This window comes from Triticum dicoccoides, chromosome 3B, assembly GCF_002162155.2.
Source record: "Triticum dicoccoides isolate Atlit2015 ecotype Zavitan chromosome 3B, WEW_v2.0, whole genome shotgun sequence".
In the NCBI taxonomy this organism is placed as follows: domain Eukaryota; kingdom Viridiplantae; phylum Streptophyta; class Magnoliopsida; order Poales; family Poaceae; genus Triticum; species Triticum dicoccoides.
The window spans coordinates 776,533,881-776,553,786 of record NC_041385.1 but is presented as its reverse complement, the minus strand read 5'-3'; the positions used below and the strand labels follow the sequence as shown (position 1 = coordinate 776,553,786).

The following is a 19,906-nucleotide window of genomic DNA, read 5'->3' as shown; positions in this document are numbered from 1 at the left end:
CTACTAATACACATATAACTTTTAGTTCCAGTTTTTAATCTCAACTATCGGAATTAGGACCCATCATATAATAAACATAAAGAATTATTTATGTTCTCTCTATTAATATCGTATCTTCATGAGGTCAACACTCTGAATCAATATGATATACTTGGATCATGTGGATATGCCTCATGACGTGTCTTTCTGGATCAAGAGTATATTGAGAATTTGCTTCCCCGAAACTCTATGCTATGTGCGTACACATGCACTCTTTTTTATCTGGGTTGAGAAAGTATGTTATCGCCCATGGGTAGAGAAAGTTTTTTTTTGTGACTTAGAGAAAGTTTCTTATTCCACGTGAAGCACTAATGTAGCCGTCCAGATTGATTACTTTCATAAAATCGTATCCCAATTTTTTGGCTGAGATCATAAATGATGTCACTAAAAGTAGTATTATGATCTGATGCTTTTCACCTCAAAAGCAGAAAAAAAAGAATAAGATTGGACTCTTGTTTTTTTTTGCAGGCCACTTTGACTTGTTATAGTTGGAAGCCGTGCCTATTTTAGCTGTTGGGTAGCCATGCTGCTTTTACGGGAGCGGGCAGCCTTGCTTTACAATCCCCAGCACACGTTCACTTTTTTCTGACAACTAACACACGCTCACTTCTAATTGTCTAGGGCAGTATTTTTAATAGAAAAAACATATAACTTGGTCGGAAGTTGCGGTCGGACTGTTGTTTTTCTGGGTGGCGCTCGGACTCTTTATACTTATACTTGGCAGCTGTGCCTTTTTCTAGCTTTTTGGGAGTCGTACTTTTTTAGGCAGATGGCAGCATTGGTTTACAATCCCAACGAACGTACAATTTCAATTGTCTAGGAGAGACTTTTATAATAGAAAAACATATGACTGCACGAAAGATGTGCTGATTTATTTATACGTGTCAGGCCAAATTGTTTTGACGCACCTATATTTGTATGTAACGCTACATGTATTAAATTTTAACCGTTAATATATAAAATTGATGGTCAAAATAATTTAATCTATGTGGATGAACGTGAAGGCTTGTTTAACTTTTGTAATATATATATAATAGATAGATAGATAGATAGCCCTAGTAAACAGTGGTCTCTCGCACATGGTTTGGCGGCCTAAAAGAGTTTAATTTCAGCAACTCGTGGCCCACATGAGAAGTACGAGTATATCCCACAACAGGGAGTGGAGACAGATGCAGTGTAGCTACCGTGAAAATGGGGTCTCACTTTGTCGACGAGAGCTCGGACGGCAAGGAAGGCTGGAAGGATGTGGAGCGCCGCTTCGACGAGATGAACAAGGCCGGGCGCATCCCAAAGGAGAGCTTTGGCAAGTGCATCGGTGAGTGCCAAGCTGCTGTGCTAATCATGTTACGTTTGGCACTTTGTCGAAAAAATGTTACGTTTGGCAATGGTGCGATTTTCGGAGTGGCAAATCTGTAGACGGGATAGCAGGTGGTTCTGAGCAAGAACTGTGCGCGAATTATTCGGACGAAGTGGCAGCAACTATGGGGATCGTAGGTTACTGGAGTCGAATCCACCGTTTTTATGCTTAATTTGAATGCCACTGCTGTTTGCTTGTTCTCACGAACTGTGCCTTTTAGCTAATCTGCCCAAAGAGTTGGCTTAACTAACCGAGATCCAGTATTTGGCCCACAAGAATTACCTCGAAATAGTGCCTGTTATCCCAAACGTTCCAGGAACTCAGAAATCGAGTACTCCACTGACCACTAGTAGTACTAGCAGTAACAGTTGAATAGTTACTAGCAAAGTAGCTAGCCCGCGCTGCTAACATGGATCTCTGGCTGGCAAATCATGCCCGTGTATGTTCACTCCCTCCGTTCCTAATTATTTGTCTTTAGAGATTTTAAATTGACTACCACATACGGATGTATATAGACATATTTTAGAGTGTAGATTCACTCATTTTGCTCCGTATGTAGTCACTTGTTGAAATTTCTAGAAAGACAAACATTTAGCAACGGAGGGAGTATCAAGCAACCAATGTTGGAGTTGGACCCTTATGTGGCACACTATCTTAAAAAGAATCCATAAAGCATTCGAAAAAAAAACACAAAGAAGAAGAAAACGATCCATGGTAGACTAACTAACGGCCATGCTTCTGCATCCAAGGCATGGGGGACTCGGAGGAGTTCGCGGCGGAGCTGTTGGTGGCAATGTCGAGGCGGAGCAACCTTGATCCAGACGAGGGTGTCAACAAGGATCAGCTCAAGGAGCTGTGGGAGGAGGTCACCGACCGCAATTTCGACTCGCGCCTCCGCATTTTCTTTGACATGTAAGCTAGCTAACTTCTTCTCTCTTTTCTTTTTTGAGTTTTCCGAATGCACCAAAGTTGTGGTTATAATCACGCAAACATAACAGATGTGACAAGAACGGCGATGGGAGGCTCACGGAAGACGAGGTCAAAGAGGTGGGGAAGGTTTGCCCGATTGGATCTCACACTCACCAGCTGCACTCGTCTAGTGGAAATAATGAACTGATAAACCCTTAACAAATGAAGCAGGTCCAGCATTGGTAACCATTTTTTACCCAGCTACCTACTTACTATATATATTGTAGGCAATTATATTGAGCGCGTCGGCGAACAAGCTGAAGATCGACGCCGCCGCCTACGCGCTACTGGTCATGGAAGAGCTCGACTCTGACCACCGTGGCTACATCGAGGTCGTGGACTCGTAGTAACTAGCAAGCATTTATATCCCATCTAATCAACGAAAGGAAGCGATACATATATAGAGGTTGCTCAAGGTGTGCGTGTACGTGCTTGCTCCATTGCAGATGTGGCAGCTGGAGACGTTGCTGCGTGGGACGGTGAGCGCGCGGGCGCCGGAGTACGAGGGGAGGCCAAATTCACTGTTTTGACCCTTTTCCTTAACTTAAGCACGATTTGACCCTATGTACAAAAGTTTTTCGGATTTGACCCTTTTCCTACCGCCATTGTCTATGGCGGTAGGATAACACATCCTACCGCCAAGGCCTTTGGCGGTAGACTTACTTACACCGTCACGTCCGTTCGATGTGAAAAGGACCCTATCGCCATGGTCTTTGGCGGTAGGGGCATGCATGTAATTATAATAAGGACACGCATGCAATAAAAGATTCATTTTTTACAAAAAGGACCCTACCGTCATAGGCTATGGCGGTAGGGTTACACGTCCTACCGCCATCGACTGCGGCGGTAGGGTCCTTTCTGCAAAAAATGAAAGCGACGGTGCAGGTAAGTCCTACCGCCAAAGGCCTTGGCGGTAGGGTGTGTTACCCTACCGCCATGGACAATGGCGGTAGGAAAAGGGTCAGATCCGAAAAACTTTTGTATATAGAGTCAGATCGTGCTAAACTAACGAAAAAGGGTCAAAACAGTGAATTTGGCCACGAGGGGAAGCTGGAGAGGAGGTCGCGGCTGGTCCCGTCAAACGGCCTGCGGGAACTGGATGCACCTGATAGTCCCTGTCCTCTTGTCTGCCTGCCAGGGAATTATTAGAAAGGTTCGTTGGAACAATGAGCAGATGGAATTTCTCAAGGTTAGGTGTCTACTCGATTCACATGGCTCTAGTTTATTTCATTCTTACTAGTAACATGGACACCGTGCATGGTTTGCCTCTTTCTTACTACTATATATACAGGTTGCAATTTATCCAGGAAATGTGCTTTGTCTTGGCATGCATAACCCACAGGGTTTCAAGTACAAGAGTGGGATGCACCTGTTTATCAAATGTACTCAAGTCTCGACTTCTGAATGGTATTACTGTCACTTTACCCCTTACCCACTTATACTATCAGGATACTTGTATAATTTTACATGGGCTTCTTGCTTACAGTTGATGATCTTGCAGGCATCCCTTCCCCATCACCTCTGCACCTGGAGATGACAATCTAACCGTGTATATCCGTACCGTTGGTAATGGTGACTGGGCATCTCAGCTCGTGAACATTTTCGCAAAGGTCAGTTCAGCCAATATACATACAAGAGCAATAAGTTTGGGCATTCAATTATAATAGAGAGCGAGATTAATGTGGATTATCCAAAATTGAAGAATTAAATTTCATATTCATACAGTGCTGCCAGCCACCTGCCCGGAACGAAATCGCCCGGTAAGCTCATTTCTTTCACCACCGCCTTGTATGCGGGTTTTCTCCAAATACTCAATTTGGCTCTCGGGAGCATTGGCTCCTACCCATCAAAAATAGCTTTCTAAATGCCAAAAATATGCGAAAAAATTATACATGCACGTATTCATGTCTAAATGTTATGTGCAAATGTTTAGATGAATGGCCAAGCATTTTGATCGTGCAAAAAGGCAAGTTGGACAACAAATTTTCTCTGCTAATTAACTTTGTTTTTTCATTGATGAAATAGTACTGTTCTGTTTTCGCTTGAAAATTGCCATGCATGCCTTGGACATTTAACATGCACATGTACACAGAAAAAAAAAGATTTTTTAAACTTGTTTAGCCTTTGTTTTGAATTTACTGTTCATCACAAGAGCAAATGCTCCCCAGAGCCAAAACTCCATGTTTGATTTTCTCACCACTTTGTATCACTTTGGCCATTTGGGCTTTATATAAGTAGAACAAAAGCCTATTTCGAGCTCATTTCTTTTAATATGCAAATTCAACAAATTTTCAGTATAGACTTTTACTAACATATCATCATTGACGTGTCTCATTCAGGTTTCCCATGGTCTTTATTGACGGTCCTTATGGTGCACCGGGGCAGAATTACAAGAAATACGACATTGTCTTATTTATCGGTCTTGGGTTCGGCGTCACTGCTTTTATCAGCGTACTAATAGATATCATGAACAATGTTTATCCCACCGATGTAAATTTCTTTCACTGTAGAGTATTCCCAACATTATGCTCATAGTATATATATATAGCTTCAGGAGAGAAGGATGTCACTGACAAAATGATTTGTGGAAATAGGAGGCGGAAAGCACACGTGGTTCTGAGGTCAAGAACAACTGGCCAGAAAGAGCTTACTTCTACTGGGTCACCAGAGAGCAAGAATCCTTCGACTGGTTCAAAGGAATCATGAATGACATTGCCTACCTCGACCGCAGCGTACTTATCTCACTCAAGATCTTAAGCTTCCTTCCATTTTACCAAGATGTTCAGTCACATGATTAATCAGGGAGTGGGCTAAGAATATGGCAACTGCAGAATGTAATAGAGATGCACAATTACCTCACCAGCATGTATGAAGAAGGCGATCCAAGGTCAGCGATGATCTCCGTGCTTCAGTCACTCCAACACGCCAAAACTGGCGTTGATGTCATCTCTGGAAGCAAGGTATTTTCTCACCTATGACTTCTCATCCCATCGCGCATGGCTTTGCTTGCTAAATTTTCTGGTATTTCCTTCATATACATCTCTTGTAGATTTGGACGCATTTTGCAAGACCTAATTGGAGGACGGTGTTCTCTTGCTTGGCCAATGCCCACAAGAACTCTCGTATAGGTGAGCTAAATTCTCCATAAACACTTTGTCATGAAGTACAATAGTTCTTCTTTTACGAGAACACACAATAGTTAAACTACGTACTCGAATCTCTAGGTGTTTTCTATTGTGGAAATCCAACGCTCGTGGAGCAACTCAAGGATCTTTCGGCGGAATTCAGCCAGACAACCACAACTAGATTCCATTTCCACAACGAGAGTTCAGCCATAATTTAAAGCTCGATGTACTGTTGTGGATGAATTTATTTATTTATTTGTTGCGGCAAGTTGTTGTGGATGAATTTATGCACTCTGCTGGAACTATTTTTGGTTTATGATTGTAAATGTAAGCATTCATGTAGTTCTATGCCCTTCTGATTTATTATGGATAGATGGATGCATTTATATATTTTAATGCTCCTTTGATGATTAATAAATGGATGTAATTTTTACGCTCTTTTGACGAAATATGGATGGATGCATTCATTTATGTATTTATTATGCTATTTTGATGATTATTAATGATGGATACATTTTATGTGTCCGTGTTATTACTTCCCTCCTGACGGCACCCTGTTGTGTTTAAGTTTTAGTATGGTTTTGCAACCAGGTTCGTCTGGCATAAGTGCATGCTCCGTCCCTGCATGCACCTATCCTCATAACAGAATGGTCACTATGAATAGAAATAGTTGATTCAGTAGCAAAGAAGCATTCACCCTGTTTTGAACGATATTAAGAGCGATACATGGAAATTTATCTCTATTTCATCCAATATATCCACCTCCGTCAGGGTTTTCTCGCCTACCATGAGTGGGTACAACAAACAAGGACATCCAGTAGGTGTCGTGGGTGGCAATCATTGCGACAGTGGATTGTTGCGTCTGGTACAAGTGAGAAGAAACCAGATATGTAGGACGCAATTGGGAACGAAGACCCTAGGCGGAAAAGTGCAGGAAGGAAGAAGTTCATGCGTATGCAGGCCAACTGGAATTTCCAACACAGAATTAATTTCCTTGTAATTTGATCCAAGGACGTACGCGGTGCGCGATCACGGCGAAAAGGAAATTATGAATTTAAGTATGGAAGGACCAAACTGACCCACACATTGCTGACATTGTTAGTTTGGAAAAAGCAGAACCTAGATGTGTGCATACACGTGTGCAAACAAGTTTCCTTTTTTAGGCAATTGACTGTAAAAGATTATGTTAAAAAACAAACAAATACAGGTTTCGAACATAACCTGAGACAACAAGATTCAATATATTAGGATTAAGAATGAAAACAGCTGGAAGAATCGTTGCATAAATAGTGTATGTTTGGCAGATGAATAAGGACGTCACATAAAAAGTGCATGGTTGACGATAGGAAAAAGCATGCCATGAATTTTGAGTTAACAAGATAATTGGACAAACGGAAAACAAATTAAGTACTGAAAGGAAAAAAGGCATGCCATGATTTTTGAGTTAACAAGAATATAATGAAAGGATTGGAAAGAAAAACTGACACAAAAGGAAAGAGTATTGAAAGATGACAGTGTAACAGGGCACCGAGGAAGAAGAAGATGAATGGTAAGAATGGATGGAACATGATTGAAAATAATAACCGATCGAAGAAGGAGACGAACAGGACAGAACGTGGAGGAAAATGATGTACAATAATGGTTGGAAGAAGTATTTTAGTAGATGATGAACATGTATATTGTGTCATATCGACATTTCGAATCGAGTTTTCATCTCTTTTTCAGACAATTTCAACCGAAACAAGTTTCCAGATCACGGCGCAACCCATGGTTGTAGACGGCTGCGCAGGTGTGTATCCTCACGAACTTCTCGCATAACAAAACTTTTTTTTTTTTGCAATGACATGCATAACCGACTCAACAAGACTGATTGACACTCATGTGATAAAGCTCTAGCGATCTGCCATGTCCCTGGCACCAAAGACGGAATCTATTAGCTAGCAATTTATTTTTTTTGAGAGAGAGAGAGAGACGCGCAAAAGCAAGGATAACTTGGTGAAATGTAACGGGGCAATGGCGGTTCTCTCCATGACTTTTCGGTCTGTTCGGCGATTATTATAGATAACTTTTTTCCTGGATGGATCCGTTGATCGAGACGCAAAGCTGTTTACATTTTATATCGAGACAACGACCAAAACAAGCTTCGAGATGAATTGCAGAGAAGACCGCCTCATGTCTGAGGGCCGGTACGTAGCATGTGAATAGAAGGTACACACGCATCACATACTACATCCTCCGCTTGGAATAAGCGAATAGCCATCTCAAAAAAAATAAAGAAGGAAAACGCTTCCCACCGGTCACGTCCTCCCAAGCACGCACATCTCTCCTTTTGGCCCACCACGCTCTTCCATCCTTCACTTACTTATTTATTACAGCGACAGTCCCCTAGGTTTCTAGGGTTCCACCCTTCCTCTGGCGATTTTCGCTAGAGTCCATGTAAAACCTTGCCGATCGCCGGTTCCATCCGGCTGCCGGTGAGATCTACCTATTCCCGTCGCGCACGTTCGCTTGCATGGCGGATCAAACGCAACAGAAGCCAGGGGTCAGGGGGAAGAGATGGCGGTGGAAGTAGGTCTGGGTGTAGGGGAGGCGATTGGATCTGAAGCGCCTAAGGGTTCTAGAGAAAAGAGGCAGCCAAGTCAATTCCAGGGCTGCGGATGGGGGGAGTCATAGCTTGCAGGCAAGAAGGAACGCATCTTAGGGGGGGAAGATGAGCACCGCGCGTTCTTTGGGCCGGGGCATGATCTTGAGGATAAGTTCGCCGGGATGAAGCTACATGGGAAGGAAGGGGAGGATCTTGATTTCTCGGAGGAGGTGGAAGATTTGATCAAGGATGTTCGCTGGTTGGCCCTGTTTCGTGTTCATACGACAACGCCGTTTAGCCATGCGTCGCTCTTAACACAGATGCGTAATGCCTGGTCGGCGGCGCAGGGGGTCACCTTCAATATCAAGGGGCCCAACATGTTTCTTGTCCAGTGCCACTGTTTGGGAGATTGGAGGAAGATCATGGATGGAGGGTCGTGACTGTTCCGGCGGGCGCCCGTTGTGCTTCAGGAGTACGATGGGTTCTCTGATGTTAATGGTTACAGACTAAACAAGATCCCGTTGTGGGCTCGAGTAAAGGGCTTGCCGAATGGACTTACAAGGAGAAGGGAGTTGGCGAAGAAGGTTGCAGCAAAGGTGGGAGACCCTCCGTTTACAGTTGTAGTGAATGAGGGGAGGATAAATCCGGCGATGACGTTACAAGCCAGGATCTTTGTGGATGTTTACGAGCCACTGGTCAGGCTTGTTCCAATTACTTTGAAGGAGCACAAAAAGTTCAGCATTTTCTATGAAAAGCTACCGGTTTGCTTTGCTTGTGGTCGGATCGGTCATCTGGCTGATGAATGTGGATACGGCATACATGACCCAGACTCATTCGAATGGGGTGATTGGATGCTGTGGGAGCCGGAGCTGCCAGCGGCTCAACCGTACGGGGGTGGAGGTCGAGGAGATGGTTTTGGCAGAGATCGGGGAGGCGATGGTGGAAGAGGGGCTAGAGGACGAGGAGGTAGAGGCCCGTCCGGGGGTCGAGGAAGGGGAGAAGCTGGAGGAGCAAATACGCATGGGTCGTAGCAGATGGATGTGGATGATAGGAGGGAAAATTCTGGTGATGGAGTAGAGAAGGGAGCTCGGAAGAGGTTGGTAGCTGCGGATGGCTCACTAAATATTAGAGGACAACAACTTTCTCATCTGGCAGACAAGGTTGCAGGGACCGTTCTGTTGATTGAAGGGGCATCTTCATCTTCTCCCAGCAACACAGTGGTCTCTACGCCGGAGAAGGTACACATCGTAAAGAAGAGGAGACAGGAGGGAGAAGAGGGTGAAGATATGGAGCTTATGAATAAGGCGGCCTCCCTCGAGGAGGGCCGCCAAGCCTGATCAGAACTTTATGCTGGAACTGCCATGGGATTGGCGACCCTGCGACAGTTAACGAGCTCCATGCTCTCGTGGAGGAAAGTGCGCCGTCGTCCCTTTGTGTTGTGGAGACGCAAATTGCAAAGAATCGAGTGGAGGGTTTGGCGGTGTCTTTAGGTTTTCATAATAGGTTTGCAGTAGCTAGTAGTGACAGGAGTGGAGGTCTTTGTATTTTTTGGAAGTCAGATGTTAAATTTATAACAAAAAACTTTTTGCAGTATCACATTGACTCCTGGGTTTTGAGTCCAGGTTCGGATCAGTGGCGACTCACATGCTTCTATGGGGAGGCAAAAAGAAGCTTGCGGTACAAAACATGGGAGACTATGACGAGGTTGAGGGGGGAGAGTACCCTGCCGTGGTTATGTATTGGCGATTTCAACGAGATACTTCGTCAGGAGGAACAGATGGGGCCTAATACCCGTGACAGTGCACAAGTGGCGGGATTCAGAGATGCGGTGGATGTATGTGGCTTGTCGGATATAGGATATATGGGCCTTGATTGGACGTTTGAGAAGCGAGTGACAGGTGATCAATTCTGTAGGGTTCGTCTAGACTGGGCTTTGGCTTCACCGAGTTGGTCAATCTTATTTCCTTTTGCAACTCTGGAACACCTTACAGCTGCCAAGAGTGAGCACAGTCTGATTCTTCTCAAGACTGACATAGATACAGGCTACCAACAAACGATTGGAAAGAAACCATTCCGATATGACTGTGCATGGGAGACTGATGATCGTTTCCGAGAGATGGTGGACGAAGCATGGATAGGAGATGGACCGGCGATGACAGTGGCTGACTTGGCCAACAAGTTGCAATCTGTTTCGGCCTCTATGTCACGGTGGGGTAAGAGAACTTTTGGTTCTGTACGTCAGGAGATGAGGGCTTTTCGCCGGCAGCTTGCCGAGCTCCGAGCGGAACCAATGCCGACGTGCCCAGGACAGGAAGAGAAGAAGGTTATGGATCGCTTGATCGAGTTAGCGTACAGGGAGGAAATCATGGCAAAACAATGCTCTCGAATCACTTGGTTGGCTCAAGGTGATAGTAATACAAAGTTTTTTCAGCGGAAAGCGAGTGCTCGTCAGGCAAAAAATAGGATTGTGAAACTTGAATGTGTTGATCGCACGGTGTGCACTGACACGAGCGAGCTGGCTGGTATGGCCACGGAGTTTCATAAGAATCTGTATGCCTCAGAAGGCACTATTGGCATGGAGAAGGTCTTGTCCCATATACCTACACGGGTGGATGGAAATATGAATGCTCGCCTCAATGAAGAATATAGCAAAGATGAAGTTAAAGAGGCCCCTTTTCAAATGTTTCCAACCAAGGCACCAGGCCCAGACGGATTTCCCGCGCACTTCTTTCAGAAGCATTGGTGTTGGGGATATAATTACTGGGTGTAAACCGCCCAGGAGGGGCCGGTTCACCCTCAGCTACATTGAAGCCCACGAAGACCCAGAAGATGACGCTTTACTAATGAAGCTTAGAGGCCCGGAGCCCAAAGGAGGATTAGGGCCCACAGTATTAAACCGCCATGGTTATGTAACTTGTACTGTAAGTTAGGAAAGGAGAGACCGAGTCGGACACTTGTATGAGTCGGCCTCGGGACTCTGTAGACCGGCCGGGCGTCAACCTGTGTATATAAAGGGATGACCCGACGGCGGTTCAGGGGACGACGAACAACAACTCGAGACTCAGGCAAAGCGTATTTGCTCCCTGGTCATCGAAACCCAATCAATCCCATCACAACTAGACGTAGGCTTTTACCTTCATCGAAAGGGCCGAACTAGTATAAAACTCCCGTGTCCCTTGTCCGATTTAACCCCTTCAAGCTAACCCGTAGCGATGGCCCCACGACTAAGTCCTTTCATGAGGACATCTGACGTGTTAATTCCATGACAGTTGGTGCCCACCGTGGGGCTATCGCACGATGGTTTCGAGTTCTTGAAGGGCAGCTCTGAAGGACTTAAGGGGTACGTGGTTGGCCGGATGACCAAGAGTCGTCGCGGCAAGCTCTACATCGATGATGAAGGATGGGGCCCCGAGGCCGGCTCAATCGAGTACGGGTACCGGGTTCCCTTTGGAGGAATTCATGTCTTCATTGGCAAGATTGGCAAACCAGGCCCTGAGCCGGACATCTACACCGACCTCGTCGAGACGGCTCAGCGTGCGAGTCCTGCCCAGGTGAAACCCGCCATGAAGCGTGCGTTCGTATGATGTGTCCATGGGATCAGATCTAAACCGGTGTCTGAAGTCGAGACGGTTGTTTATTCCGATGGCGAGTCATCCACTGGTGAAACCGAGTCCCTGTACCGAATTCATGATGGTTTTTTTGAAGGATATTCCAATGACAATAGTATTCTGGACCTCCTTGAACCGCCAAGTCGGGTTGCTGTTTTCATGGCCGGAACATAGCCCACTCTGCAATCTTCATCCACAGCAGCAATGAATACCGGATCAGCCGCCACGGTAGGAGGCCCGGCGTGCCGACCGGCTCAAGTCCTCTCCGGTTTGATGGATGCCTGGGCAACCTTGTTAACCACGGCAGTTACCCCGGAGACGCAGGATCAACAAAATGCGAATATTGTGAAGCTGAAGGACCAGATATCACAGGCTAAGGAGGACCTAGCAACTACAGATACAGGCGCAGAACTACCGGCTCATGCTGGATCAGAATGCACCAAATGATGTAATGCGGAGAAAGTATCGGTCACGTATGCCACCAGTCTTCGAGGGAGTAAATCTTTTCAATAAGCCGGGGGCTGGGCCGAGTAATCCGGTAGCCACAAACCGGACCGACGCGCCGAGGGCAGCACCGGATCAACCGCGGATGATGGAACCACCTCGACGAATGGATAAGCCGCCGCAATACGTGTCAACACCGCCGGGTCACTTTTCGAGCCCTTTGGATAACATGATTGCTGGGACATCTCGCCTGGCAGCTATTCCGATGAAGGGTGATTCACTGGCAGCAATTGAGACACGGTGGGCCAGAGATCTTCTTCAAACCGCCGTAGTGTAGCAGCAGGCTTATTCCTACAGCCGGGATAGAATTCATTCAACTCCCCGTCTGAGCAAAAGTTACAGCAGGCACATGGATGAACCGGAAGTGTCTAGCAGTGCGCGGCATCGCAATGTTCCCCAAGCACCCAATCTGGCACGTGGCGAGGTAAATGCTCAAGACGTGGTGGATAATGGCAGGGCACGAAGGGAGGCCGCTTTGGTAGCACAATATACGGGTCGTTATCAACCCGCCCCGGTTCAGCCTGCGGCGTCAGTAGACCGCGGTACCGGGTTAGCCTTCAGTTCCTGGGGAGTGTCTTGTCTCATTCCGGCTCTACATAATGTGTGACTGCCTAAAGATTTCAAGGGTCCACGTAAAGTGCCGAATTACACTGCTGATCAGCCACCTGAGGCGTGGGTCGAGAGTTATGAGATGGCAATGGAGATGCTGGATGTGGATGAAGCAGCTTGTGCAAAGTATTTCACGATGATGTTGGAAGGGACAACCCGTACTTGGTTGAAAAAACCTACTAGCTAACTCCATCGAGTCGTGGGACCAGTTGAAGGCCCGGTTTATAGCCAATTTCAAAGACACATGCAAATAGCTTATGTCCATTGTGGATTTGGATGCCTGTGTTCAAGGGGAGAACGAGTCAACAACTCATTGGGTGCGCCGGGTTTCAGAAGTTTTGCATTCGTCGGACCGGATTAATGCTGGCCAAGCGATCATAACGCTGGAGCGCAATTGCCGGTTTAAGTCACTAAAAATGAAGTTGGGACGGCTCAAGCGCCACTGCAATGACATGGGAACACTTATGGCAGCCTTGGTCAAATATGTCGATTCTGATAATACCAAGGATCCCGATTCTGATGAAGAGAAACCGGAGAAGGGAAAGAAAAACGGTCGTGCAAAAGGTTAGCATCACAACCAAGGAGGCCACGGAGGTAATGGTAAACGCAAAGCATATATTTCAGATTTTGTAGCTAACACCAATATGCAGCGTCGTAAAGGTAAACCGCCCCAGCGCGGCGGAGGGATGAATTTGGAACGTTTGTTAAATCAGCCCTGCCCGAAGCACGGGACCAAGGAAGCTCCATCAACACATCTTTGGAAGGATTGCCACATTATGAAAGAGTTTAAAAAAACTGATCTATTCCGGTATGATCAGGGCCCGTCGGGCGGTTCAGGACCAGGTTTTCATGGTGGCGGCGGTTCAAGCTCTGGATTTCAGAATAATCAGGGCAACCAGAACAACCAAGGTGGTAGCAGCCAATAAAATAATCAAGGGAATCAGCAGCAGTCAGGTTATCAAAGTCACCCCAAGCAGTTGAATGGTGGGCAGTATCATGTGTTCACTACTAGTTTAGGCAAGCGTGATCAGAAGCTTCACAAGAGAGCAGTTAATGCTGTTGAACCGACGGTGCCACGTTATTTGCAGTGGTCCGAGCAGCCCAGTGTGGAGCAGAGAGGATCATCTGCCCCGGGTTGATAATCCGGGTCACCTCGCTTTGGTGGTGGCGCCTCAGGTGGGAGGTTATAAGTTCACCAAAGTGCTGATGGATGGAGGAAGTAGCATCAATATCCTGTACTATGAGACTTTCCGTCGCATGGGGTTGACAGACAAGAGTCTTAAACCGTCAAACACTGTTTTTCATGGTGTGGTGCCAGGTAAATCGGCATATCCTGTTGGCAAGATCGTTGTAGAAGTTGTGTTTGGAGATGAGCATGATTCTAGGTCTAAGACATTGACCTTTGAAGTGGTGAAGATCCAGAGCCTGTATCACGCACTGTTTGGGCGGCCGGCTTATGCCAATTTCATGGCGAGACCCTGCTATATCTATCTACAGCTCAAAATGCCAGGTCATAAGGGGACTATCACAGTACATGGAAGTCGAAAGATCGCTTTGGATTGTGAGGAAGGTGATGCGGCCTATGCTAAGTCGGTTTGTGCTACAGAGGAGCTGAAGTTTTATAAAGAAAATGTTGATCCGGCAGACATGACCCCTCTAAAGAGCCCAGCACCGAGCATGACCCGACACTAAAGTTCAAAGCGGCTGATGAGACTAAACTTGTTGACTTTGTTCCTGGCGATTCATCCAAACAGTTTAGCATCATCACCAATCTGGATCCGAAATAGGAAAGCGCGCTCATTGAGTTCATCCGTGAGAACCAGGACATTTTTGCATGGAAGCCTTCTGACATGCCAGGTGTACTGAGGGAACTCGCTGAGCACACTCTCAATATTGATCCCAAGTTTAAACCGGTCAAGCAATTTCTTCGCCGCTTTAACGAGGAAAGACGCAAGGCCATTGGTGAAGAGGTAGCCCGGCTGTTGGCTGCTGGGTTTATCATTGAAGTATTTCACCCCAAGTGGTTGGCTAATCCGGTGCTTGTTCTCAAGAAAAATGGCACTTGGCGTATGTGTGTGGACTACACATATTTGAATAAAGCTTGTCCGGCCGATCCCTCTGCTCTCCCGCGTATTAATCAGATTATTGATGCGATGGCGGGTTGTGAGCGCCTGAGTTTCTTGGATGCTTATTCAGGTTATCATCAGATCAAGATGGCAGTTAAGGACCAGGGGAAGACAGCCTTCATCACTCCCTTTGGAGCCTTCTGCTATGTGTCTATGCCCTTTGGGCTCAAGAGTGCCCAGGCAACTTATCAGCGTTGTGTGCAGAACTGTCTTCACACGCAGATTGGGTGTAATGTTCATGCCTATGTGGATGACATTGTGGTAAAATCCAGGAAGAAGGAAACCCTGATAGATGACCTCAAGGAGACGTTTGACAATCTTCGGGTTTACAAAATGATGATTAATCCGGACAAATGTGTTTTTGGTGTTCCGGCAGGCAAGCTCTTAGGCTTTCTGGTATCCAACAGAGGCATTGAGGCTAATCCGGAAAAAATCAAAGCGATTACATCTCTGGCTAAACCGAAGTGTATCAATGATGTTCAGCGTCTGGCGGGTCGGATTGCAGCCCTTAGCCGGTTTATCAGCCGTTTGGGAGAGAAGGCGATTCCTTTGTATCAAATGTTGAAAAATACGGAAGATTTTGTCTGGAGTGATGCAGCTAATGCGGCTTTTGAGGAGTTAAAGCGGCAGTTGGTTGAACCGCCGGTTCTTGCTGCTCCGGTTGACAATGAGCCCTTGCTATTGTACGTGGCTGCCAATGCCCGGGCGGTCAGTGTGGCAATTGTAGTTGAACGTAAGGATACCGGGAAGGAGTATCTGGTTCAACGCCCCGTGTATTACATCAGTGAAGTCCTGATCGACTCAAAATAACGATATCCACATTGGCAGAAGTTGGTGTATGGAGTTTTTATGGCAAGTCAAAAGCTCAAGCAATACTTTCAAGGCCATCCCATTACAGTGGTTAGTTCTGCTCCTTTGGGCGATATAATTCAGAACAGGGAAGCAACTAACCAGGTTGCAAAGTGGGCAATCGAGCTTGGTCCACATGGTTTGAAGTATATGCCTCAAACGGCCATCAAATCTCAGGCGCTTGTCGATTTCATCAACGATTGGACCGAGTTACAGGCACCAGAGGACAAACCGGACAGCACATACTGGACTATTCATTTTGATGGATCCAGGCAATTGGAGGGCTCGGGGGCTGGAGTTGTCCTTACTTCCCCTCGAGGTGATAAAATTTGCTATGTTCTTCGCTTGATGTTTCCCTGTACTAACAATGCAGCTGAGTACGAAGCTTTACTCCATGGTCTCCGCGTGGCTAAAGAGATGAACTTAAGTTGAGTTTGTTGGTTTGGAGATTCTGATCTGGTGGCTCAGCAAGTCTCTGGTACTTGGGATTCTAAGGATCCACTCATGGCGGCTTATAGACGTGAGGTGGATATTGTGGCAGGTCATTTTAAGGGTTACCAGGTTGAGCACATTGACCGACGCAAAAACGAAGTAGCAGACGCTTTAAGCCGGCTGGGATCTCAGCTTAAACCGGTACCACCTAATACCTTTTTAGATATCCTGCATAACCCGTCTGTTAAGTTGCCTTCAGAGGAAGATTTAGCTGTTCCTGATTCGAAGGCTCAATTGGTGGCTGCTTTACACATCACTCCGGATTGGACGATTCCATATTTGGCGTATATGAACCGGGGCGAGCTACCAGATGATGTGGTTTTTGCCAGGCAGATAATCCAACGGTCCAAGTCCATGGTTGTTCACAATGGCGAGTTACACTGTTGCAGTGTCTTAGGCGTGTTTCAACGTTGTGTTTCTCCTGAAGAAGGACAAGAGATTCTACGTGAAATCCATGAAGGGGATTGTGGTCATCATGCCGGTTCAAAATCCCTGGTAGCTAAAGCTTTTCGTCATGGGTTCTATTGGTTGACAGCTCATGCTGATGCGGAGGATCTGGTAAAGCGGTGCAACACTTGTCAGAAGTTTTCACATCAAGCTCATGTTCCGGCTCAAGAACTACGGATGATTCCTATCACTTGGCCTTTTGCCACTTGGGGGCTTGATATGGTGGGCCCTTTTAAGCGTTCCAAAGATAAGAAGACCCACCTGTTGGTGGCGCTTGACAAGTACACTAAATGGGATGAAGCGGAGCCCGTCAGCAAGTGTGATGTAGCCACGGCGGTTCAATTCCTCAAAAAGGTCATTTTCCGTTTTGGTTTTCCACACAGGATCATCACAGATAATGGCACAAATCTTTCTAAAGGCGAGATGGAGGAGTTTTGTCAGCGAGAGCACATCCGGCTTGATATAGCATCCGTGGCTCATCCCCAGTCTAATGGTCAAGCACAGAGGGCGAATCAAGAAATCCTGAAGGGTATCAAGCCCCGGCTTATGGTTCCTTTGAAGCGGACGCCGGGTTGTTGGGTGGAATAATTACCATCTGTGTTATGGAGTATAAACACCACCCAAACAGATCCACGGGTTATACACCTTTCTTCATGGTTTACGGGGCTGAGGCTGTCCTCCCAAGTGATATTCATCATGACTCGCCCCGGGTTGGTAATTATGTTGAAGCGGACAATGAGCAAGCACACCAAGAGGCGCTGGACCTGTTAGATGAGAAACGGGACATGGCTTTGGCTCGATCGGCAGTTTATCAACAAGACCTGCGGCGTTATCACAGCCGCCGGGTTAAGACACGAAACTTTCAAGAAGGCGACTTGGTGCTCCGGCTCATCCAGGATCAGACCGATATGCACAAGTTATCCCCACCTTGGGAAGGACCCTTTGTGGTCAGCAAAAATCTGCACAATGGATCATATTACCTCATTGACGTTCGAGAAGACTCACGCGGTTCTGAGGAGGAGACCTGGCGGCCTTGGAACATAGTTCTCCTTCGGCCTTACTACACTTGAGCCATAGGCTTTTCTTATGTACATATTTCGACAATGTATATATTATGATCAAATATAATAAACCAGCATCCTTGCTATAAGTAGGGCTTCTGCTGTTTTTTCTCAAATATCCTTTGAGTTACATGGGGGCTTTAGCTGACAAAGCGGAGTACTACCTATTAAACCGGCTATCATGCCATAATACATCTTGGGAGCTTCACACCCAAGGGGCCAAAGAGAGTCTGGATGCTATGCACAGCTCAAACATAGGCACCCATGAGCACAACTCACATAGTTACTTGGGGGCTCCTTGTGTAAAATACCGAGGAGTTTGAAAGGACCCTTGTAGCTGGGTATCGACCCACGGCTTGGAAGCCTGGTGTATTCACCTAAAACCCCGGGTTAACCTGCCTTCATCAAGTAAGCCACTCCTATCCAGGTAATCCTGGCATGACCCGTCGAACGTTTGACAGTTACTCTCATTGAGACCCTGAACTTGTCAAAGTTAAAACGATGATTGGTTAGTTGGAGGACCATCTTAAAAGGCTTTGTCAAATGGTTCAACTCAGTGGCCTGGCAGCCCATGAAAAGCCTCGAATTTGGGCCTGGCAGCCCTTGAAAAGCCTCGACTACAAGTTTTATTTGCCTTCTGAAAGTTCTTTCCTTTGTTAAAGTTTTCAGTTAAACCGGTGTCTCTTGACCCGTATGACTTTTCAGTCATTATATTAACCCGGTGTTTGTTAACCCGGCTTGGTTTCAACTATAAGTTGTAAAACCAAATCCAACTGTAAACCGGTGTTTATTAACCCGGTCTGGCTTTGACTATGTGTCGCCACTTTGATCATCTGGTGTTCATCGTAACCCGACATGGCTTCTTACTTAATTATTACATGGTGAGAGGTCAAACAGTTCAAGATTTGGGTTTCCACCCTTACTACAATAAAAGTTGGTAAACCGACTAAGTGATTTCATATCACAGGTATGAGTTATTTCATATTTATTCTGCTTTGGTTATTAGTCAGGCTTTATCTTGGGCATTATGACCCGTCCGGCGGTAAACCGCCAGGACAATTCTTTTTATGCAGACATAGGGATTGCATACTATATATGATATATAAGCCAACACTGAAATTATCATGGCGGATCACACAAAGTATATCCCAGTGTACGATGGCAGCAGATCAAAGTATTTTTGCTAGCCTATTACAAGGCGCTTTAAGGCCCAAAATATGGAATTGTTTCTTCCAACAGGACAAAGTTTATGAAGCGTCAACCAGATTGCCGGATCAAGCCTCATCACCATATTGCCGTGAAGTTGATGGGTTATCTAGCGTCGGTTCAGCCTCCTCCTCCCCATCCAGTGGCTGGAAGTCAGTGGTGGTCCAGTCAATCCAGGTTAAAGCCTGAAAGAAAGCCTCTTCACTTATAAGTTCAGTCGGATCAACGTCAGGGGCGTAAGTGTGCTTACGGATTGGCGGAATAAGATTTTGCACTGCTGGAATGACAGCCTCAATCCGTTTGTTGTTGGCATCATAGAAGGACCGGTGAACAGTCAAGTTAGCTTCTTCTGCCAGCTGACTCGCCAGAGGACGCATCTCCCTTGTCACCTTTTTGAGGGCTTCGTTATCAAACTCTGCCCCGTTTTCTTGTTCACTGGGAAAGCCCTTGGCAATGTCAACCGGATCTAGATCAGCTATCCATGCTTTGGCTCGGCTAAGTGCCAACAAAGCGCCAGCCCTGGCAGCGGATTGCTTCACCTCTTCTATCCGTGCTGGCATCATGGATAACCTGGCTAGAGTGTCCTTGATCAATGTTGGGGCCGAATTGTCATATGAGGTTGCGCAGATAACCCGTTGGGCACCGGTATACAACTATTCAATCACAGTATATGCTGCCTTCAGCTTCATCCGTATATCAGAGCCCAGATGCGCAATGTGGCCACCTACAGCGGTTTAAGGATTTTATGTTAAACCAGCAAATTTCAAAGATGGTCATTCAAGAAGCCTTGGCAAAAAGTACTTACCAAATATTGCAGAGGTCATGGCATTCACTTGGCGTTTCAATCCAGTAAGCTCTTCCGCCACCTATTTAAGAGCCGACTCGGCGTCTTCAGCCCGCTTCAGCAATGCAGCCTTTTCAGTATCCCAG

General features: G+C 46.2%; 1 pseudogene; it reads left to right on the top strand.

Annotated features, from left to right (window-relative positions):
* Positions 1–1,230: 1,230 nt before the first annotated feature.
* On the top strand, positions 1,231–5,708 carry LOC119279991 (annotated as a pseudogene).
* The last annotated feature ends 14,198 nt before the right edge of the window (positions 5,709–19,906 follow it).